Source organism: Octopus sinensis, linkage group LG3 (genome assembly GCF_006345805.1).
Source record: "Octopus sinensis linkage group LG3, ASM634580v1, whole genome shotgun sequence".
NCBI lineage: Eukaryota > Metazoa > Mollusca > Cephalopoda > Octopoda > Octopodidae > Octopus > Octopus sinensis.
Genome location: NC_042999.1, coordinates 118,583,792 through 118,609,371, shown reverse-complemented (window position 1 = coordinate 118,609,371; position 25,580 = coordinate 118,583,792). Strand labels below are relative to the sequence as shown.

The following is a 25,580-nucleotide window of genomic DNA, read 5'->3' as shown; positions in this document are numbered from 1 at the left end:
ATACGGAACATTTCCTTTCCTTTCACTCATTTTAAAATATGGTACACCATCAGTTACAATGAGGTTCCTGATTATTTGATCAACATAACAGTCTGCTCTTAAAATTAATGTGCAAGGGGCTGAGTACTCCACAGACATATATACCATGACGTAGTTCTCAGGGAGATTCAGCCTCTCACAGAATGTGACAAGGCTGGTCCCTTTGAATTACAGCTACAACTCATTTTGAGTGGACTGAGCTGAGTGGACTGTAGCAAGGTGAGGTACAGTGCCCTACTCAAGAACACAATGCACTGTCAGGAATCATACTAATGACTTTACGCTCATGGGCTGAATACCCCTAACTACTGAGCCACGGACCTTCCCTCTCTTAACTGTCTTTGGAATACTCTGCAATTCATACTTTAATCAAATGGCTAGAATATTTATTGTCAAAACTAACATGAAATCCATTTACTTTATATAACAGTTGCTTTTTGGTTTAAGGATGAATTAAAAATTGGGTTTTGTTTTGCCATCTACTTTATAAACATAGCATCTCTGAGAAGAGAATTTGTAAGTTTAGACATTTCTGACAATTTTTTTTTATTTACATTTTGAAGCAGCTGTCTAATTTTTCTTTTTGACATACATTTTACCATGTTAGCATCTCCACTTTCCTAACATTAAGTTGATGAAACAGAAATCTTCCTTTGAAAAGAGTGTGAATATATCTTATATTTCTAGAGAAAACTAATATATATTTATAACCACTGCGCTTCATTTAAGTTTAGAAGAAAATGTAATTCTATGAATCATAGCAAATGCATTTGGGATTTGAAAGACAGGAACATTAACTATGATATAAAGTGGTCCATTATTAATAATGCTCCATCATACAACACTGATAATTTAAAATGTTATCTTTGCCTGGAGGAAATATATTATATAATTATTTCAAAATTAAAACTATTAAATAGTAGAACCAGTCTTATTCTGAAATATATTCAAAAATATAGAAAAGCATTTAAATATTTTAATAGTAAATAATGCCTTAATTATATTTGCTTTTCCTATAATCTAATAAGCATAATTTTTCTAATCTTTTTTTAGCATGTATAAATAGCTGAATAACGAAATGCCATGCCTAAAATTCCTATGTTCATTATTCTATTATTATCTACTGATATCATCATAGGTTTAAATATTAAACTGGCTTTTCTTAGAACATTATATTTCTTCTTAACATTCTTTTTGCATGCATTCATGTATTAAAGATATTATCTCAGTTCACTTTGAATTTTGCTCATTCTGGGTTACCTTGATAACGTGTTATCATAAATTTTTAGATATATTGGTTTGACTGGTATTTTGTACCTTTTATTTATATATAAATATTCTGGCATAAGAGAAATGATCATCAGTGATGTATGGTGTATTATCAATTATAGATGTGATTTTCACCATCCTTGTTCATGTTACTATATACACCAGATTTCTTAAAATTCTTCTAAGTGATATTTGGATTTGGCTATCATACATGAGAAATTACCTTGGATGTTAATTCTATTTGAATTTATTGATATCTGATTGTTTGATGCAGTTAACCAAGTTCGCTTAATACTGAGAGCTTTCTAGATATATGCCTGCATTTATTAATCCTCTGAAGGGTGCAGGGATACATAATCGGATGTTACCTAACACTCCATTGAACCCCCAAGTGCAAAACCAATTGGTAAGATCGGCCCTAATGGATATATAATACTATACACTTCAAATAATATATATATATCATCATCATCATCATCACATCATTATATATGTATAGGTATAAGATTAGATTTATGGTCAAGAAGTTTGCTTCACAGTTACATGGTTTTGTATTTGATTCCACTGTTTGGAACATTTGCCAAGTGCCTTCTGCTAGAGCTTTGAAGTAAATTTGATAGAGTGAGTGGAATTTGGTACACAATAAACTGCACAGAAATCTAGCATGCGTATATATGTTTGTGTGTTTGTGCATGTGTGCGTGCATGTGTGTGTTTGTGTGTGTGTGTGTGTGTGTGTGCATGTGTGTCTTCTGTGCATGTTTTGTCTCCTTTTATGACAGTACATGATAATTGTAAATGAGTGTTATTGTCATACAATTAGTCTCATTCATTTCTAATAGTTTGCAGAAACATATCTGACCATGTAGAAATGTTATCCAATTTGGAAACAGAAAATGACATCTACCTCAATAAAACTCTGTCCCATAGAAGCATGGAAAAGTAGATTTTAAAATTAAGTGCATCCTTTCAAGAAATATGTTAACCTTTGTTGTATAAGCTCATAAGGCCCTGATGAAAGTGATGACCAATTCTTAGCATATGACCCTACCCCAATGCTTAAAATTATGAATCACCTAGAGGCATGAATTGAAACATATATGTAGAGTTTTGACATCTGCCATTTCTTTTAGAGCTTTATAATTTATAATTTATTTGTAGTATTTTTATTAAAAAAACTTTCAGCTTCATTATATCATACAAATAAATTATTTATGCATCCATAATTCTCCATTTCTTTCTTTCATTATTAACAATATATATTACTATAATAATCCCTAACATATTGCCATGACTTTCTCCTAATATGATAGTGATTAAACAGTGAAATGTTTAGATTATTTAATCCCTAATGAGGACCTGGCATCCTCGAATTGACTATATATAATATATATATATAAGACCCACTGGTACTTAATTTATTGATTGACCCCCAAAAGGATGAAAAGCAAAGTCAACCTCGACAGAATTTGAACTCAGAATATAGCAACAGGCAAATCACCACAAATCATTTCATCCAGTGTGCTAATGATTCTGTCAGCTCACTGCCTTATTCATGATGATAGTGAAATCACAATAATGGTTAAATTGATGATGACAATGATGAAACAATGATAATAAGAAAGACAACAATAATGATGTTGATGACACCCTCAATGACAAAATTTTGATGATTCCAATGACAATGTCATCAAAGGTGTTGGTGGTGGTAATAATTCACTTGGAATAACACTATGAGAAATAAGGTTGTTATTTAAATCGGGTGGAGTAGGGTGTAGAATGCTAAGAATTCTGTACCTTCCATAGAACAAGAATAAATATGGCATTATGAATACATGGCTGAATAAGTGGTTACGTGATAATATATTTTTGTGGGAAATGTCTCTTTCCACTATTGCTACACACATTTAATTGTTTGTGTGTTTGTGTATGATTGTGTAGATATTTGAGCATGCATATCCACTCACAAGTGTATGTAGATACTTACATAAACACACTCTCACATGCATGCATACACATGTATGCACACACATGCAAGCACACACATATGCGTGTTTATATATATATATATACGTGTGTATATTTATATATATGTATGTATATATGTATATGTGTATATAATTTGAAATGTATAGTATTAAATATCCATCTCACCTGATCTTACCAACCATTTTTGCATAAAGAATGCAATGGAGTGTTAGGTAACAAACTGATTATATAACTTTATGCTCATCAGAGTTAGCCAATATGGAAGGGAATATGGCGACTGCTCTCTATTGTCAGAGATGGATTTTCACATCTTGTCAGTGGCTGCCATGAACAAGGTCATGGAATGAAAAAGGGCCAGGGTATTAGTTTAGAAGTTATGTCCTGGCCCTTTTCATTCTACCACCTTTGTCACAGCAGCCCCTGACCAGTTGTGCTAATCCACCTTCAACAAAAGTGAGCAGTCTCCATATTCCCTTTCATATCAGCTAACTCTGATGAGCGTAAAGTTATATAATCAGCCTGTTACCTAACACTCCATTGTATTCTTTATGCAAAACTGATTGGTAAGATCAGCCATGATGGATATTTAATACAATACATTTCGAATAATGTACCCACTCTACTGACAGATATACGAGTGCATATTTTCCCTGACTTATGGTCTCTTAGACAACTCACGCACGTGCATATATGTGTGTATGTATGTATGTATGTATGGTTATATTATTCTTAAACCAGCAGAACAGTATTAATAGTGACTGAAGTTTTAGCCAACCAAACAGCTTAACTGGTTGAAACTTCAAAGTAACTTCCAATTCTATTCTTGTCAAAGAATAATAAATTTGTTCTTTACAATGTATGGAATGACCCTTCAGATTAATATAAAATTGTTTTTTTTCTTATAACTGAACATAAAAGCAGTAATATTCATGTCATTCTATCATACTTTAACCTCTCAAAACCTGGCTCAAAGCCAGCTACCTTAATACAGTATGATGCTCCATTCCAGTCAGGTGGCTAGCATTGTGAGCTATTTGGAAACCTGACTAGTGTCAGTGCCACACACACACACACACAAGAAGAAAAATGCACCCAGTACACTCTGTAAATTGGCTGGCATTAGGAAGAATATCCAACCAGTGGAACCAAACCAATACAAACATTGGAGCTCTGGTTAATCAGATTCTTTAAACTCTCTAATGAATACCAGCATGGAAGACGAATGTTAGGTTATGATTATGATGCTCATGATGACGATATATACATAGAAAAATATATTTAAGTAGTTGAATGAATTATCCTAGTATGGATAATTCGGTTAACCGATACACAGGTAGCAAATTCACGTCAGAAAAACACGGTTGAAGCTACATGCCAAGGGCAGAGATCACGTGCTTTCGTGTGGAAATTTGTGTTTTTTTTAATACAAATAAATGAAAGACCCTTAGTAAGTACATTTTAGATAAATACATACCTATATTAATCAGTAAGTTAAAACTCAGCTTATGGTCTAACTCTACTCAAGTCGTAGAGTGGTTTACTTCTATTACTAATAAGGACAACACAAAATTCATACAATTCGATATATCTAGTTTCTACTCTTCGATCAACCCTAGTGTGCTCAATAAAGTCCTATGGCATGCACATAATAAGACAGGCCTCTCCAGAGAGGAAATTAATGTGATTTTAGCGGCTAGAAAATCTTTCATACAGTTCGATGATAAGTTATGGGTCCGCACAGATACCCCCAACGCTTTCGATGTGCTAATGGGAAGTACAGATAGCGCCCAGATAGCCGATTTGGTCGGAATCTATATTCTCTATGAATTGGCCGACCAATTCCCGGACATCTGCGGCGGTCTATATCGAGACGATTGTCTACTTTACCAACAGAATACTCCGAACAATAGGATACAGAAGGCTAAAAACAGATTAGCTAGTTTTTTTAGCAGAATGGGCTTGAGCATAGTTTTCGACGACGAATTAACTAAAGCCAACTTCTTAGATGTTACCCTAAATCTGCAGAATAATTCTTACTTCCCTTATCATAAGCCTTCTACTAATCTTAAATATATCGGCATTTTCCGTAACCATGCCAAAACTATTACCGATAATTTAGTTAAAAATATTTCTTTAAGACTGTCAAAATTATCTGCTAATGTCGACATCTTTAACCAAAAAGCGGAATTTTATAACGCCGCCTTGTCAAAAGCCGGTTATAGAGATAAAGTATCATATATCGACCCGGTCCATTCTAAACCAATATATGCTTCTCAGGATAAGAAAATTAATTACAATAGAAATAATGTGAATAATGATTTCAGCTCTAACAACGTCAACACCACTATACTTAAGAAAAATAATTTATGGACCAGGGGAGGCAATTGGCAACCAACACCAATTTTCCAGCACAGAAATATTCTCTTTAATGTAAATGGTAACACTCTGAACAATTCTAAGTCCACAAAAAACTATATCTGGTTTGTCATACCTTTTGGGAAACAAATCAGGTCAAACCTTCCTTTACAGTTCCGTGAAGCCGTAGCTAGGAACTTTCCCAGGAATTCTAGGTATTACTCTACTATCAATTCGCATAAGGTAAGGATTGCATTCTCTAACACTAGAAATCTATCGCAAATTATTGCCTCCTATAATAACAAGCTGCTAAATAAGGATTCATTACCCGGGAGTTATGATACTGCTCTTACCAATTCCAACCAAACATACAATAATAATAATAATAGAAATAGTATTGATAATAGCAACATTCATAGCAGCGTTGGCATTAACAATGGTAATATTAATAGTAATATTAGTCGGATTATTAACAGTGGTAGTGTTAGTGGTAGTAACGACAGCATTTCTAATAACAGTGGTAGTATTGATGATAACAACCCCAGCATTCCTATAGTCAGAGAAATTGCCGACGATAGTACAATTAATAGTAATGACAATAACAGGAATAGTATAGTGGTCAATGCTAGCAATAATATTAATATTAACAGCAATCATAACAATAAAAAACTCCGTCTTAGTCTCGGAGGTAAACCCTAACAGATTAAAGTTCTTGTCCAGCAATTCCAAAATTAGAAATTCCATTTACCAGTGTAAAATTTCTTCCGGTACCGGTGTCTTCTTCTACATTGGGGCTACTACTTCTAAATTAGCCCAGAGGATTTCCAATCATTATTCAACTTTCCGAGATAAGAGAAAACAACAAAGCACAGGACTAAGTAAATTAGTTTGGCGTCTTAAGGACAGCAATATAACTTTCAAGCTGGAATGGTCCATATTGTCTGTATCCTTTCCGTTTGATAAGGGCAGAAAATTTTGTGGCGTCTGTAACTCCGAACTTTTCCATATACTTTTCGCCAAATTCCCTTTAGTAAATACAATGGTTGAAAAATCCTATAGGTGCATGCACTGGCAGAAACACACCTTTCACTCATATGAATGATGATTAATATAGATAATCTCCTTGAATTTAATAATTTGGTTCCACTTATACAACACCACCATAGACAAATTTTTTATACTCATGAAGGACTACTACCTAATTCGTTGGGGTATGTTTTACCTTTGTCTCTCTACCTCTCCCTCCCCTCTCTCTCTCTCTCCCTCTCTCTATCGTAAGCACAATCAAACACACAGACACAAACCTGTCACTTCACCAATAGTTGTTTTTGACATCTACCCATCCACACACACAATCACGCACTCACATACACACACATAGACACGAATGCAGTTATATACATACACACACATAGGCACTCAATCTCATTAGAAAAAGCAAACAACAACACATTACCATTCATATGACTTGCACCCTGTCACCTTCCTATTCTTAGATCTCTCCCCTTCCAACCTTGTTTGAACTCTTGAACTTTCTAGAATCCTCTACATTCAACCATTTTTGACGTCACTGCTTAAACGGAATATTTTAAAGAAACACTCATTATCGCTATGGACTCCGTGTGAGCAGTCATCTAAAAGTTTTTGTTCATCATGATGCTGACATAAGTTCCTTGTCTTTCCTGATGAGAAGGCAGCATAATGCACCCCTTATTCCTTCGAAATTAGGAATATGCAGTCTTCAAAGCATATGTCGAGAATAAAGGAATTTTGTTAAATCGTCGTTCAACTCCATTCTATCATTTATTCATATAAAAAAAAAATATATATATATATGTATGTATGTATGTATGTATGTGTGTATATATATATATATATATATATGTATGTATGTATGTATGTGTGTATATATGTATGTATGTATGTATGTATGTATGTATGTATGTATGTGTGTGTCTATATATATGTATGTATGTATGTATGTATGTATGTATGTGTGTATATATGTATGTATGTATGTATGTATGTATGTATGTATGTATATGTATTTATATATATATATATATATATTTATGTGTGTGTATGCATATGTACAGTTTCCTATTTCACTTTCCTATTTAAGTGAATGTATATACATATCGTTTGTGTCATTGTAATATATATATTGTGTTTTCTAGAAATTAATTACAAGATCAATGATATTCATATTACTCTGAGTAATATAACAATTAATTATATTCTGTTTCTATAACAATTAATTATATTCTGTTTCTATATTGCACACATTATTTTCTAGCTTGCAGCTACGAATGCACACACGCATGCAAGCAGATTTGTGTGGTTAAAATGTCTGCTTCACAATCACATTTGCAGCATTGTAAAAGTGTCAGACCAGATGTTTCTTTTCTATGCAATTTTAGTTTACATCCTCTCATAACCCATGAGGGCAGTGGATTTAAACCCTTGCTCAGCTTAATAGTGCCTTTAACTCTATTGTAAGCGTTTAGATTAGTTCTCCAGTCTCAGAAACCTTTCTCCCTCCCTGCTACTGCTCTTGGAAGCCCTATGAAGGGTTAGAGTCACACCTCTTCTGAACAAAAGATCAAAGAAAATATACTGTCACAAGTTATTGATTTGACAAACAGATATTTGACTGTTGGGAAAGACAAGAAAAACTTTTGAAGAAGCTAAGCTTTCTTGGAGGAAACTGAAACTTGTTAACTTGTTAATCTTACTTTCATATGTACCTTTAGGCAAAACTGGAAGACAGTCTCTCTGTGTGAATAGATGCAAATGAGGATAACTTACCAAGTGTCTTCATAAAACTTCTGTATTTGATAACTTTAAAAATATCGTTTTTTGAAATCAGAGACAGATGTAGTTGTTTATAAGTTGTTTATGTAGTTATTTATTAAAAGGAAGTGTCACCAGTCAAAACAGAAACCTGGAAAAAATTTTCAGTAGAAATTTGATGCAAGAGGCATGCACTGCTAATTACATAACTAAATCAAGAAGTGTGCTAAGCAGGTCAAGTTCACATTTCACCAAAAGGCTTTGTAATAGAAGTTACACCATTCCCATGTTGAACCCTTTATCTTTAGAGCAGTTTCCACTTTTTGTCTACTACTACTACTACTACAGTGGTATAAAACAGAATCAGTAGGGTGACAAATGAAATGCTTTACACTATTGAATTACATCTCTTTACATTCTGAATTCAAATCCAGATCAGGCTTCATTTCTTCCACCCTGGGACAATAAAATATGTACCAGGCAATATCTACTATCTATATGAAGGACTATACCCCTCCCCTAAAGTAAGTGACTATGTGCCTCTGTGTGTGTGTGTGTGTAGTAGTAGTAGTAGTAGTAGTAGTAGTGGTGGTGGTGGTGGTGGTGGTGGTGATGGTGGTGGTGGTGGTGGTGGTGGTGGTAGCAGCAGCAGCAGTAGTAGTAGTAGTAGTAGTAGTTGAAGAAAAATTACTTTTAAACCTAGATAATGTATTTGAGTAAAATTAGATATTACATTAATGGAAGCATGCTATTATTGCATGCAAAACTCACAGAAGATTTTCATGTAAGGAAACATTACTTGGATGATAATTATATTTATCAAATTTATAACTATTTTCTTTCTTCTGAACATTCTATTTACAAGAGGTTTTCTAGTACACATTAGCAAGATACGATACAAAAGATTAGAAAGTGAAAACAAGAAAAGAATAATGTAAATAAAACTTCAGAAGATAATTTTAGGAAATTTTCAAATCAAGTATTGCTGTCATGAAAAAACAATGCTTTTCAAAACAGAATAAATAGTTGCAACCAAGAAAGGAAATTTTTTAAAACTCAACTACTTGGTGATAGGTAATAGCTGACCATTTGAGTTGATTACTAGTAATGCACATGAGAGCATATGATAGGTGTATTTTAGACAAGATCAATTGACATTAGGCAAATTACACCCAAATTTTAAAATTTAGTTCTGTCCATTTTGTCTTGAAAAAAAAATGTAGTGTGCCAGATAAATGATATAATTTGTAGTATTTTATTATGTTTCTTTGTGGAGGTACAATGGCCCAGTGGTTAGAGCAGTGGACTCACGGTCAGAGGATTGCGGTTTCGATTCTCAGACTGGGCATTGTTTGTGTTTATTGAGTGAAAACACCTAAAGCTCCATGAGGCTCCAGCAGGGGGTGGTGGCGACCCCTGTTGTACTCCTTCGCCCCAACTTTCTCTCGCTCTTTTTTCCTGTTTCTTGAGTAATGCTGCAATGGACTGGTGTCCCATCCAGTTAGGGGGAACACATATGCCATAGAAACTGGGAAATTGGGCCAGCCCATGAGCCTGGCTAGGCTTGAAAAGGGCACATAGATAAATATTATATTTCTTTATATTTTGAGTTCAAATTCTCTTCACTGAAGTTGATAAAATAAATATCAGTAAAATACTGAAGTTGATTAAAAAATTTTCCATGAAAATGATTGGTTTTATGAGGAAATTTGTACCAAATTTGATTCATACCATTCTTTTTAACCCTTTAGCATTTAAACCTGCCATATCTGGTTCAAATATTCTACCTGTTTTATGCTCAAACTAGCCAGATCTCATCTTTCACACCTACCCTATGATATCATTCTTAAAATATACAATTATATCATCAAAATCCCAAAGCTACAAGGTAACACATAATTACTTCAAAACAGTGTGAATAAATAAGCATTACATTTGACAAAGTAATCTGAACGCTAAACGGTTTTCGTTTTCTTTTACTCCTTTACTCTTTTACTTGTTTCAGTCGTTTGGTTGTGGCCATACTGGAGCACCGCCTTTTTTTAGTTGAGCAAATCGACCCCAGGACTTAATCTTTGTAAGCCTAGTACTTATTCTACTGGTCTCTTTTGCGAAATTGATAGGTTAGGTGGGTAAATACACAAGCATTGGTTGTCAAGCGATGTTTGAGCAACAAACACAGACACACAAACATATATACACACATACATACATACATACATACATACATATATATACATATATATATATATATATATATATATATATATATATATATATATATATATATATATATACAACAGGCTTCTTTCAGTTTCTGTCTACCAAATCCACTCACAAGGCTTTGGTTAGCCTGAGGCTATAGTAGAAGACACTTGCCCAAGGTGCCATGCAGTGGGACTGAACCTAGAACCATGTGGTTTGTAAGCAAGTTACTTACCACACAGCCACTCCGATGCCTATTTATAGTAGACAAGTGTTAATGTAAACATTCCTTCTTATTATTTATGATGCAGCAAGTTGGCTGAATTGTTTTAGGAGTATTTGAAGGAAATGCCTCTGATATATGTTGTGGCTCTTAGCATTTAAGTTCATTTCATACTGAGATCAACTTAGCTTTAAATCTTTTTAGTGTCAATAAAATGATATACCAGTCAAGTAATAGGATCACTGTTGCTGATTTAACTCTTCCTCTAAAATTTTCTGGCTTTGTGACCAAATCACAAGCCATTATTATTTATGGTGCAAAAGTTAGATGAATCTTTAAATACAGGAGTACCTTGAGAAAATTATTTAATTAATTTACAGACCTATGTATTGCTATTTTCTCGAGCAGACCAGTGACTAGCTTTATTGCTAACTACTTGCTGTCAACATAGCTAGTAAGCTTGCAGATGCAGTAAAGTGGCTGGAAATAACAAAGGCATGCTGTCATAGAAACCATGCCCAATATGATTTACCAGCACAACATGGTTACTGAACTGCTTAGGGGGGCAATAACTATGGGTAAAAGATAACAATTCACGTAACTCATACCAGCATGGAAGTGTGTAGGTAAATGATGATGATGAAAATGATGGCAACAACAATGAGCAATGATTATGATGATAATGATCTTATAATATATTTATCCTGAGGCACCAGTAAAGTACATATGAACTTCCAGTTTTTATTCATTTTCAAATACTTGTACAAAAAATACTGTGTTAAGATAGAAACATTATTATTTCTAAATATCTCAAAAAGAAATATTCAGTAACAGTTCTTTGAAGTAAAGACTATTTGCCAACATAATGTGGCTGTCCTGGAAGGGATGCTTGTTAATGCTGTTTAGCCCCAGGAAACATCATTTTGACGCACATCCTCGATGATAGTGATGCTGTTGACATTGTTTTATTGGACTTTGCCAAAGCTTTTGACTCGGTAAACCACCACCTATTACTTGTCAAGCTTCAAGCATATAGTTTCCATCCGGATATTGTATGATGGGTTGGTACCTTCCTCTCAGATCGCTCCTTCCAAGTCCAAGTTAATGGTTCACGGTCTGACGTCTCCAGTGTGAGCAGTGGTGTGCCTCAAGGTTCAGTGCTTGGACCCTTATTGTTCTTAGTCTTCATAAATGATTTGCTCGACGACCTCACGCAACACACCCTTCTATTTGCCAACGATGTCAAACTAATCGCTCCTCACGGTGATATAGAGAATCTTCGTTGATGCCTCCACCTAATTTGGAGATGGTCTAATGAATGGGACCTGTGTCTGAACATGTCAAAGTGTTGTCATCTGCCTGTTGGCTCTCCTCCTGCAACTCAACTTGATTTCGAGCCGGGTCATCTGCTGCTGGAAAGGACCGATCAGGTAAAGGACTTGTGTATCTTGGTGGATTCCTCCTTTTCACCTTCGGCCCAGTGTGTCCATGCTGCAAACAAAGCACACAGAATTCTGTTCTTGATTCGACGGTCATTCGGAATGCTCACAGCAGCCATATTCCTACCGCTCTATGTCACGCTGGTGAGACCCATATTGGAGTACGGGATTCAAGCCTCTTCTCCTTATCTTCTAAAAGACATACAGTATCTCGAAAGAGTCCAGAAGCTGGCTACCCGCATGGTTCTTGGTCTCAAGAATTTGTCTTATGAAGAAAGGCTGAAGACGCTTGACCTTTATTCTCTAGAAAAATGACGACGCCGTGGAGATCTCATTCTTGCTCACAACATCATAAGCGAAAAGTGTAACCTCTCGAAAGAGCTGTTCTTCACTCCTGCTCCAGAGCGTCAGCTGCGGGGTCATTCTGAAAAGCTCTATCTGCAACGATTTCATCTCAATCGAAGCAGAGGGGCTTTCTCCATCCGGGTTGTGGATCCGTGGAATAAGCTGCCAGACAAGATGGTGAAGATGCCGACGACCGCTCGGTTTAAGGTCTCCCTTGACCTCAAGTGGCCTGAACTCTTTACATGAACACCACCCTGTACATAACTCCATGTCCCCCTACATGGCCTTGCTTTTTACTTTTTGAGCCAAAAAATTAACTAATTAACTAACTAACTAACAATATCTGTGTCCTTATATTTCTGCTTGGGGTGCTGGACAATGAATGTGCATGGCTTAGTGGTTAGGGTGTTCAATTCATGGTTGTAAGGTTTTGAATTTGATTTTGATTTGTGGCAACACATTGTGTCCTTAAGCAAGACATTTTGTTTCACATTGCTCTAATCTACTCAACTGGCAAAAGGGAGTAGACTCTGTGATTCAAAGAGCCAGCCATATCACATTCTGTGTCATGCTGAAATCTCCCTGAGAACTACATTTTTGTGGAGTGCTCAACTACTTGCATATTAATTTCAGGAACAGTCTGTTCTATAGATTGAATCAAGGAGAACACTCACCATCAAAACCAAAGGAGTGCCACTCCTCTCTCTCCACACACACACACACACACATATATATACACACTTTATTAAAAAGCAGCAGAAATATCACAAAAACTGTTACTCAGAGTTTCACGTTCCCGTTTGTTGGACAGTTTTGTTTAGAATGGAGCAAGTTTTATATATCATCATCATCATCATCATCATTTAGCGTCCGTTTTCCATGCTAGCATGGGCTGGACGGTTCTACTGGGGTCTGTGAAGCCAGAAGGCTTCATCAGGCCCAGTCAAATCTGGCAGTGTTTCTACGGCTGGATGCCCTTCCTAACGCCAACCACTCCGTGAGTGTAGTGGGTGCTTTTTACGTGCCACCCGCACTGGTGCCAGACAGAGCTGGCAAACGGCCACGAACGGATGGTGCTTTTTATGTGCCACCGGCACGAGGGCCAGGCGAGGCTGGCAACGGACACGAAACGGGGCGGGGACACGAAACAGATAGATATATATATATATATATATATATATATATATATATATATATATATATATATATATATATGTATATATATACATACATATATATATATATATATATATACACATACATATATATATATATATAGATAGATAGATATAGATATATATACATATATATGTGTGTGTGTATATATATAGTAGTAACAGAAAAGAGAAATTTCGATTATCCCCACGTCATGAGTTGTAATGTATATAAGAAATTAAAAAAGGAAAATACTCAAACTTACATAATTTTGTGTGTATTTTCCTATTTCTTATATTTTTTTTTTTTTTCTAGTTTCAGCTCAGAGCTGCAGCCATGCTGATATATATACACAGTGGCAGACTGGCCAGATGGCAAGTGGGCCCTATGCCATTAGAATCCATTATATGGAGTCTAATGGCCATGTTAGTATCTAAGGGGCCCATCCCCTCAAGATTGAGAATTTTGTATTCACTTCTAGAAGAATGTATTAATTATTTCAGTCTGGCTGTGTTTGTAGACAGCAAGTGGTGGTATAGTGGTGTGGGGTCGTTTGAATTGTCCGTATGCTATGAAGGTTAGAGGTGAAGTGGATGACAATATACTTCACTTGATAAGGTATCATGTAGTAAATATCTGTTTCCATCATCCATTGTCCCGCAGTGAGAAGTAAGTTTTATTTCCCTGTGTTGGGAATGAAATGAGAATGAGATGTAAGGGGACAATGTTTTTGAGATTCCGGTTCGAATTTAAGGCAGGTTTGAAAGTGTTCCCAACAGTTATTAGTTGTAGTGGTAGAATGTTTATGCCGAATATGTACGTATGCATGTATATATATGTATGTATGCCTGTATATATGTACAAAATCCACTGAGAAGGCTTTTGTTGGTCTGAGGCTACAGCAGCAGACACATGCCAAGTCACCACACAGTGGGACTGAACCCAGGACCATGTTTTTGGAACGTAGTTTGTTACCACACAGCCACACCTGCCCCTATGTATGTGTGTGTGTGTGTGTGCATATGTGTGTATGGGTAGATATATTATGCATGTATATATGTGTATATATATGTGTACATATTACATGTACATCTATATATATACATCTACACATAAAATACAAAATACAAAGTTATATCTTGATATCGCTAGTGATAACAACACTCAAAATATATAACAGACTGGAATTGTAGGCCCGTCTCTTGCAATTTCGATCAATTGGATCTTGTCCTCCCTCTTGTATAAAAGTGTACGGCTGCAGTGGAATTCATTTTGGGACTTTCTTCTATTGAAGCCATTTTAACAAAAATGCTTCCGTAAAGACGGTGAAAATATTGTCAATTTCCCCAAACAGGGACACAATTCAATTTTTAAACAATAACCAAAGCCCCTTCTCCGAAAGGGGGAGGGTTACGGTTTACAATTATTTAGCAAATGCAACACAACAACGTTTCCTTGACGAGGAACCAACAAACGTGATTACAATAGTCAAACAGTAATAATAATAACAACAAACCTTTTTAATTTATCCCCATTTATGGGAAACCACTTATTCAAGTTCAAGTCATTGATGCAATTTTATATGAATTGCTAATACACACACATAATAAGGGTGAAAAATTGAATATTAATTTGATTAATATGAATTGAAAACCAGTGGTGTAGCATATAAGACCATAGCGGATCTTCTTCTAGCAAAATGGATGACCACTGTTAATGGTTCATCCCTGTTATATAATACTTTCACTTTAATAGTTTCAGTATTAAAGTGAAAGTGTCTGCATTACAAAAGAGAGATGTTTTTGTTTCACTTTTAACACGTAATACTGAAATAGTGGAGAAGATATGATATTGCTGTGGGGTCACCCTAGAGAAAAAGTTAAAATTTTGCTGATGACACTCCTCGACCTTAAGTAAAGCATATGTAAAATTTGAATGAAATTGGTTGTGTAGTTCTCAAGTTTTAGGGAAACACACAGACAGACAGACACACATTCTCAGTTTTATATATATGGAGATGTATATGTATACATACTGTGGTGGACTGGGCATAAAAATAGGCTTGGATGGAAAAAGAGGGTGAATCAAGAAACGGAGTGGAAGTGTGTGACAGTCAGAGGCAGTTGAGCATGCGAACAGCATTAAAAGATTTTGCTCCAAAAGATACTGACACTTTACCCAAAATAAAATTGTAAATTTTTATCATAAATTGTATTTGCTTTATCAGTTTCACACACACACACACACACTTTCATTTTATTCTTCCATTTTAGTCCATTTTTCTATGCTTGCCCTTTCCAAGTAAAGGATAACATATTTTACTGATTTCATCGATCTAAAAATAATTTGAACAAACATGTGTATACACACACATTCCCACATGCTTATATGCAGATGTATTATATATGTATGCACATCCATAGGTGTATATAAATAATATCTGTATATATATATATATATATATATAATATATATATATATATATATACATATATATATATACATATATATATATATAATATATATATATACATATATATATATATATATATATAGAGAGAGAGAGAGAGAGAGAGAGTGAGAAAGTGGGGAGAGAGAGATGTGTCTAATTATATATAAATGCATATGTATGTATGTAGCTACCTATCTGTCTATATGTATATATATACTTTATTAAAAAGCAGCAAAAATATCACAAAAATCGTTACTCAGAGTTTCACGTTCCCGTTCATTGGACAGTTTTGTTTAGAATGGAACAAAAATAAGGTTACAAGCAAAAATATACAATTAGTTTGATAGATACACATTTGAAAATGGTTTTGTTTCATTGATCCTTTCAACTAACAGTCTTTTCAATAACTGGTTGCACGCAATGAACAAATTGCTGTATGAAATCATATTATTATAAAAATCAAAGCAAACCTAAAATTTCGGTGGGAATAGAATATTTTTATGTATGTCTGTATTTATGTAGATATACATGTAATTCTATGTGTGTCTTTTTATATGTTCGTTGCACAAGCTAAACAACATATCTAATCATCTTTAGATACTTTTCAAATGCCATCATATAACACTCTCCACCCCTATATATTTTTCCCATTCTCTCTCTAAGTTTCTGTTTCTCTTTCTTTTCCTTCTTTTCCACTGTTTTCTTCTTCCCCCACCTACTATTTTCTGATATTTTCCTTCTCTTTCTTTCGCCTGTAACAACTAACTTATATAAGCATACGCCAAGAGATTTTGGTGACACGCGTGTGTGTGCATGCATACATATATATGCATTTGTGCATATATTTATGTCTGTATATGTATGTAGCCATGTACCTGCATCAGTATGTTTAGTGAATATATGTATATTATAGATGGTTTGGTATGTGTATATACTGCTAAATGAATTTGTTTTTTTTTAAACAGATATGACTTTTTATTAATTGATTAATATTTTACAGCTAATTATTTACCCTGGACCATTCAGGCTCTGTCCTTCTTTATTTGATTTAAGGTTTTTATAAAAATATGATCTTATACCACAGTTTGTTATTGCATTCAACCAGTTATTTAAAACACCATTAGGACACTTGATAGGACACCAATGACAGAAAACCATTCTCAAATGTGTATCCATCAAAGTAGTTGCATATCTTTGCTGCTTTTTAATAAAGCATATTACTCTACCTCTGGTATTCGAGTACTATTTTTCCACCTTGTTTCACATTTATGTGCTTACTCTGGTATATATATATATATATATATATATATATATATATATATGTATATAATATAAATGATATATAAATATAGGCATATATACATACATATATGTACATACCTACATATATATGTATATATACATGCAAATATGGGTACAGGATATCAAAAACAAAAAAACGTTGAAAACAATGAGAAATACTTTATTTAAAAGCAGCAGAAATATCACAAAAACAGTTACTCAGAGTTTCATGTTCTTGATTGTCGGACAGTTTTGTTTAGAATGGAACATTCCAAGTATAAACTATATACTTGGAATGACCAACTTTAAATACTATTGGAGTTTACTCATGAGGTGCAGTAGTTTGCACTTGATATTCTTGCAGTGTATGCAGATAACACGACCCAACTTAGTGACGAGGTCAGCACTTGGTTGTTCAGACAGGTAATTTATATAAAAATACAAAAATGCTTTGTATAAAACATCCGAAATGCATATTTCAGTGTAGGTGAATAAAATACAAATGAGTAACAAAGATGTACAGGTGTCAATTCATTACAGCCGTTTCAAGTGAATCCTTTAATTGATTAATGAAAACATTACATCATTGCAAAAAACCGTTTTCGTTAGATGACTGCATAGATTTCAAACACAAAAGACAAACCAACTGCATTAACATATTCATATCTGTTTCATATTCAAACTACCAAGATCTGACCTCTCACACCTACCCTAGAATGTCATGCCAAAAATAGACAATAACATGATAGAAATCTCAAAGCTATGAGATAATCCATGATTAATTTAAAACAACGAGAATGAATAAGCATTACAGTTGACAGAGTAATCCGAATGCTAAAGGGTTAAAACAATGACAACAACGATGACATTCTTACATATATCTGAGCAGAAATACTATATTATAAAATTAACATACACAGCTAGTTTTCCCATACTAAAAATAAATGAATTCTGAACTCAGTTTTTCAAATATTGTTATAAATGTCATCATGTAGAACATTCACATTTTAAAGGTTTTCATTGCATTGCATTTTGGTAACCTACTTGTATGCTTAATCACCAATGAATGTATCATTACATTATTATTTTCTAAAAGAAGTAATGGTGTACAAGTATCTCAAAACTTTAGGTGTTGAATTTTGGTTGCTATATGATGTTAGTAATAAACATCTCATTGAATTATAATATATTGCTTCTGAAAGTTGGCCACTTAATTGACATTTATCATTAATATTACAAGAATTATAAATATTTCCCTCAATATACCTAGAGGCAATGATCGATTTTTATGTGAATATTATTGTTGCATCTGCTGCTTCACATATCAGAAATACTTTCAAACACACCAGATTATAGCTGAAATAGCCTTTTCTAGTTAAGTAAGACATTCTACTTATATAAGTGCCACCTTTCTTATTTTCATTTTAATTAATGTATTTGCCTGTTGTATGTCCATTTTCCAGTTGTCATAATTTTAGAGTTTCACTGTGGGAAATATCCATTTTCTCAGGGAAATTCTGATAGTGATAGTTCTTACAGCAGTTTTTACCTTTACGTTCTACAATGGCTAACAGCAAATTTTCTTGTGTGTCAAAAATGCAGTGTGCATCATTAAGTTACTTAAAAAAAGACTTTTAACTGTTCTCTGAAACAATTACTCTGAAATAATTTACCTTAATGTTCTTGTAGCAGATTCAAAACCAAATCACTGAAATAGCTGAGTAAAAGTTGCTGTTAGTCATGATATCTTTACATGATTGGCCAATTAACTGCCCAATCAATATTGAGCCATCATGTGATTCAACCTTCTAGAACCTTCTAATAAGTTTTATGAATAGGCTAATTTTTGGTGTTAAACTTCAGAGTGTGGAGACTATCACAGAGACAACTACATTCTCATTTTTGTTCACCAACAAAAACTCTTCACTATGCCAAACAGTTGCTTTGATAATTACATACTCTTACTAGCAGTATCGCCCAGCGTTGCTCGGGTTTGTTTCGACCCTTTAGAATTGGAATTTTTGAAAAGTAAAAATTTTGCATTATGTAGCTTGTTATTCTCTTTAAGTGAACATTTTTCTGGTTGAAATACACCGAAAAATGGCAAAACAGCAGTCAAAAAATTGTAAAAAATAGGGATTTTCATAGAAAAAAAGCACCTTTTTGATGTAAATAATTCTTGGTGTTAACATGGTCCGATCTGAATTTTTTCTTCTATGGAATAAAGAGCAAGCCTTCTTCTATCATACTCTCAATTTTGGTCAACTTGCGCCACAGGGTCTCGGAGGAGATAGTGTTAGTTGAAGGCTACCAAACCTGCCATACACAGACAACTTCAGCTTTATATATATATAGATTTTCATCCTCCAGCTTTTTGCATATAGAAGCAACAGATTTGCCATCATAAATTTAGCAATGATATTTCTCCAGTTGTGACAGCATAGTCACAGAGTTACAATGGACCAGCTACTTTATTAATAAACTACAGAGTTTGTCTCTCCCAATGTGTATAAATTGTTGTTTGTTTTCTACATTCAAAGACTAACATGGAAAATTCTGTGTACTGTAAATAAAGCTTCTGCTCATTGTTTATGAGTGGTGTTCAGCATTTATACACAGCCAGTAACCCAACACAACTATGATAGAAGAGCCAGATATCCATGACATTCTCAAAGAGACATTTATAAAATATTAGTTTGCTTTGTAGAATGGGATACTTTTAAGTAGAATATTGGTGTAGCAATCTATTGTGTCTAAAGCTGTTCTTATTCAATGTTATTAATCCATATGTAATGACTGATGCAGTATATATATGTACGTACTACTGATAATATCCTTGCTATTTAAAATTAGAATTATTTGTAAAATTATTATGAATGCTTTAACACACAGTTTTGCTTTCATCTATATTCAAGTATCTAGAGCATGCAGAATTCACTATTTTTCATGTTATTTCCCCTCTAGTTACTCTCCTTTTATCTCACTTATCTGGAGTCATTTATCTTTTGTCTCACTTCTCATTCTGCTTCATTATATTGATAACTTTCTATACTTGTCAAGCCTAAAAGGCATGTCATTACATTCCTTTACAATATTAAGGGTGATAATCCTGGGTTTTCTCTGAGAAGATTGTAGATATGCATAGTCTTCCCACTTTCTCTGTAGTACAGGTTTGTTTTTTAATTGTCTACTTCATAATAGATTTTGTTTTTTAACTAGGCCTAATAATACAAGAATAAAATTCATGAGAATCACTATCTTGAAATATCCTAATTGATATTTTGGCAAGATCAGAGATTACAAATTGTGTTAACTATATATTGTTACTTTAAAGAAGTTCAGTATTATGATAAGCCAATCATGTATGGGTTGAATCAAAATGTTTTTCATTATCAATTGTATAAATAAAGAGAGGTTTAGGAAAATTGAGAAAACAGACCTGATTGGCAAATGCTTTTGTGTTTTGAAAATGTTCCTTATCTTGAACAACATTTCCAAGAGGTAAAATGGTAAAGACCCCTTCAATGAATGACCATAGGATTGCACCTAGAAAGTTCCCTTCTGAAGCACAAGTCCAGACAAGGCTATTTATGGAAGACCAGCAGTCACCCATCATACCACCTTCACCGCTCCATACCACTGATGTTATCCCAAGAGAAAGGCAAAGGCCATCACAACATAATTCTATAGCTGAGTGAACTGGAGTAATGTAAAATAAAGTGTCTTGCTCAAGAACACAGCACGTAGATCCAGTTCAGGAACTGAACTCACAACCGCATGATTGTGAGCCTGATGCTCTAACCACTGAGCTATGCACCCTCACAAAATATATTAGCTGATCTGCTGTGACCAGGATTCAAACTTGGGCGGTTAGACATATCATACATAGACCAATTTTTCATTTAAACATTTTTAGTGTTCTCCTAGTTAAAATTCACCAATTTAATCAATGTAATCTTTATTTGTTTGAGATATTGGACTGCAGCTGTGTTGGAGCCATGAAGGGGTGGTCACAGGTTGGAATCAAAAGGGTTAAAATCTGAAGAAGAATGTTTTTTTTGTGGCACATTTTATTATTTATTTTGTCCAGCTGTTCTCCTACATAATTAACATCCTTTCAAAATAAGATTCATGTCTTTTTGTTTTAATGATAGAGTTTTGATGCAACTTTCCAACTTAATCTTCCTAACTTTTTTTTTTGCATATAAAGTATGAAGATTACAGATATTCCAGTCATCAACATTATTACTATTATCATTATCCACATTATCAGTGACAGAATTCTAAGTAGAATAATCATCACTGTCAGCTTTAAACTGCACAGCACAGTACAGCCAGCTGCCGACCAAGCCATACTTAGAAGCAAGCATGGCTAAGTAGCATATATCATACTTCCACTATTTGTTTTTGATATCCAAGTTGTTACAAGCAGACACACTCTCAGTGCCTCTCACTCTTGATACAATAAAGATCCAGGATGTGATAGCTGGAGGGAGGCAAAGCTGCACTAGCACCTTGGTGCTGTTCAAGAATTTGGACCTGGAGATCTCCATTTCCAGTGACTTTGAGGGCTACCTCCTAGTGGTGTCAGGCGTCAACAATGAGCCCTCGACTACAACAAGACGACCAAAAGTTGTTGTTTTTTTTTCCAAGGTCTGGGGTCTCCTGCCCCTAAGCCCTAGACCATCACCTAATCCCCCTTAACCATCTTGTTTCTTAACAACAACAAAAGCACCTTGATTGGTACTAATTTCAGCTCAGTAGATTGAACCAATATGGAATGAAGTGCTTTACTCAAGAGCACAATATGCTGCTTGATCCAGGAATTAAACCCATTTCCTTATGGGCATGAGCCAAACACCCTAAACATGCAGCCAGAAGTTTTCTTGAACATCTTGATTAACTTAAAATATCCATGTGTAGATAATCATGATAATCTGGAGTATTAAAAGTGTAAATTAATTTTTAAGTTCTTCAGAGCAATTTGATTAAATCATAGTCAGGATAATAGATATTGATACATCCCCAGGATAAAGCTAAAGAGTTAATGTAATAAACTGTAAACATTTTCGCAAATAAGTTTAACACATTAGACAGGAAAATAAGTATGTTAACTATTGTATTTAGCAGGTTAGTAAATTAGATTATTATTATGAGATTACTGATATAGGAATATATAAATAAATATAGAATAAAATAGTTGCATAATTCTATTACATAAATGCATAAAAATAGGTAAAAACCAAGGAAATAAAATTATCAGTTTTTTTTTATAAGACTGATATATATCAGTTAGAGGGTTGGAATGGAGAAGTCATAAGCAAATAAGGTGGGAAGGTTTGGAGAGCACAACTAGAAATCAATTGAAAAACAAAATAAAGGGAAAATAACCCAATACTTTTATATTTCTCCATATAAGCAGTTTAATAATTCATTCGTCCATTTGTGTGTGTGTGTGTGTGTAGAAGGGAGGAAAGTATCAAAATAATTTAGTTTTATTTTTTCTCATAAAAGTATTAAAAGTAAATGACTCAAGATGTTGTATTAGTAATACATTTAACATTTAATGTTTTCTAGAAGTTACACATTTATGTGCAAGTCTGGCCCAGGGTGTTTGTATGTTTTCAGCAAAGCATAATGGAATATTAGACAACATAACCTATTCCATTACTCTACATTGAAGATGTACAACATGCAGAAAATATTTCTGAGTGGCTGTGTTGTAAGAAGTTTGCTTCCTAACCATGTAGTTCTGGGTTCAGTTCCACTGTATGGCAACTTGTGCAAATGTCTTCTACTATAGTTTTGGGCCAACCAAAGCCTTGTGAGTGGATTTGGTAGACAGAAACTAAAAAGCCAGTTGTGTGTGTGCGTGCATGCGTGCATGTGTGCATGTGTGTGTGTGTGTGTATGTATGTGTGTGTCTAATCACTGCTTGATGAACAGTGTTGGTGATTCTGCATCCCCATAACTTGACAGTAAGTTCTGGGGTAAATGTTTGTGACTAAAGTTTTTCAAGGTGGTACTCCAGCATGGCCACAGTCTAAATGACTGAAACAAGTAAAAGAGAGAGGACAAATGATAGACATCGAATGAATGGGATTTATTAAATATTGAATACCTTGAATCATTTATACTTATAATGACACTTTTGAAAGAAAGTAAAATACACAAATTAATTTTAATATCTTTTCCTCACTACATGAAAAAAATGGATGATCTCATAATTGATTTTTTTTATATTGTTAAAAAAATGCGTCAATTTCTACAGCAAGGGGTTTTCATTTGAATGATGTTAGCCAGGTGTGATGTATTCACAGTTCATTATTTACATGTGACGGATATTTGTCCTCATATAGATATACCCTCCAGCCTTCAACAGGTGTCTTGAGGAAATTTCAAACCTGAGTTCTCATTCCTAAGGTATTTTTCAATGTTGTTGTTGTTATTATTATTATTATTATTATTATTATTATTATTTTTATCATTATTATTCAGGTCACTGCCTGGAATCGAACTCAGAATCTCAGGGTTAGCAGCCCGTGCTCTTAACCACTACACCATATGTCCACGGGCATAATAATAATAATAATAATAATAATAATAATAATAATAATAATAATAACAATAATAATAATAATAATAGTTATAATCATAATAATAATAATAATAATAATAATAATAATAATAATAATAATAATAACAATAATAATAGTTAATAATAATAATAATAATAATAATAATAATAATAATAATAATAATAATAATAATAATGATAATAACAACATTGAAAAATAACTTAGGAATGAGAACCCAGGTTTGAAATTTCCCCAAGACATCTGATGAAGGCTGGAAGGTATATCAGCCAAAACGTTGTGTTAACAACAAACAAGATGAGGACAATTATCCATCAAATGTAAATAATGTACATAATTCCTCATCTCTTAAATATAGAACTGTATTCACAGTTGTTGGTCCAGAAACAGTAGAAGGTCACTTGTACATAACTCACTTGCCTATTTGTAATCTGGACACACACACACACATACACTGACACTAAACAGACAAAGCTAAAGATGAAAACCTTTAGGTAAAACTGGAAATAATATACTGTAAACAGACTGTATAAATAAACTTATACATCATCACTACTTAGCTAGGATTCAAATAATATGAAATCAAAACTAGAGTCCAAGAATGCTTGTTGTATGCTCTGGTCAAAAACCAAACTAACAAGAATTGTATCCTCAACTTTGGGATTCACTTTTAAAAGTGGTTATTGAAAATCCATTAAGAGCTGCTTAACCCTTTTGTTACTAACCCGGCAAAAACCAGCTCTGGCTCTGTGGTAAAATGTCTTGTTTTCATAAGCTTTGAATTAAAATCTTCCACCAAGTCTTAGTCACAATTTATGTTCCAAACACTAGCTTAATGATAACTAAGTTATTTTACAAAATTTTTTGTTATATTTAAAATGATTGAAAGAAACACAGAGCATCTCAAAATACAGTAATGAAAGGGTTAAGCATTGTTGATTTACTAAGAGCTACTTGTATAACATAACAGTTGGTACAAAAAGTGTTCTACAATGTTGGCTGGAAAAAGAAAGATAAACGAAGTACTAACTACAAGGAACACTAGAAAATGGTGAATCCACACTACTATGGAACTGTGTTGTATATACTGTTAGTGCGTTAAATGTGAACAAATGAAACAACATTCTTAATGACCAATTAGTTGAAAAGTATCTTATTGCAAAAAATCTTAAATACTTAAGACATGGATATTTTTTAATTATAAAATAAAAACCATCCTCTAATTTGAGAACCTTAAAACATTTTAGCATGTATTATTATGGTTTTTAAGATTACAGGTCATTGTCAACTTACGACTACAATTGGTTCCAACTGACTGGTCATAAGTCAATTTGGTCACAAGTCAACCTATAGGCTTATATAGCTTTATTTTATATTCTTACATTCTTAAGGTACATTTTCAGGTAAAAGGCACACACTACATTCTCTGTATTATACTAT

General features: G+C 33.8%; 1 protein-coding gene and 1 long non-coding RNA gene across 2 annotated transcripts in view; both read right to left on the bottom strand.

Annotated features, from left to right (window-relative positions):
* Positions 1-25,580, bottom strand: part of LOC115209871 (retinal guanylyl cyclase 2-like) — an 870,127-nt gene that overhangs the window by 247,201 nt on the left and 597,346 nt on the right. The window lies entirely within an intron of this gene.
* Positions 1,534-25,580, bottom strand: part of LOC118762548 — a 26,097-nt gene continuing 2,050 nt past the window's right edge. The window contains exons 2-3 of the long non-coding RNA XR_004998301.1: positions 22,943-22,952; positions 1,534-1,642 (exon numbers count right to left, since the gene is read on the bottom strand). This is a non-coding gene — a long non-coding RNA (uncharacterized LOC118762548). The remainder of the gene's footprint in view (positions 1,643-22,942; positions 22,953-25,580) is intronic.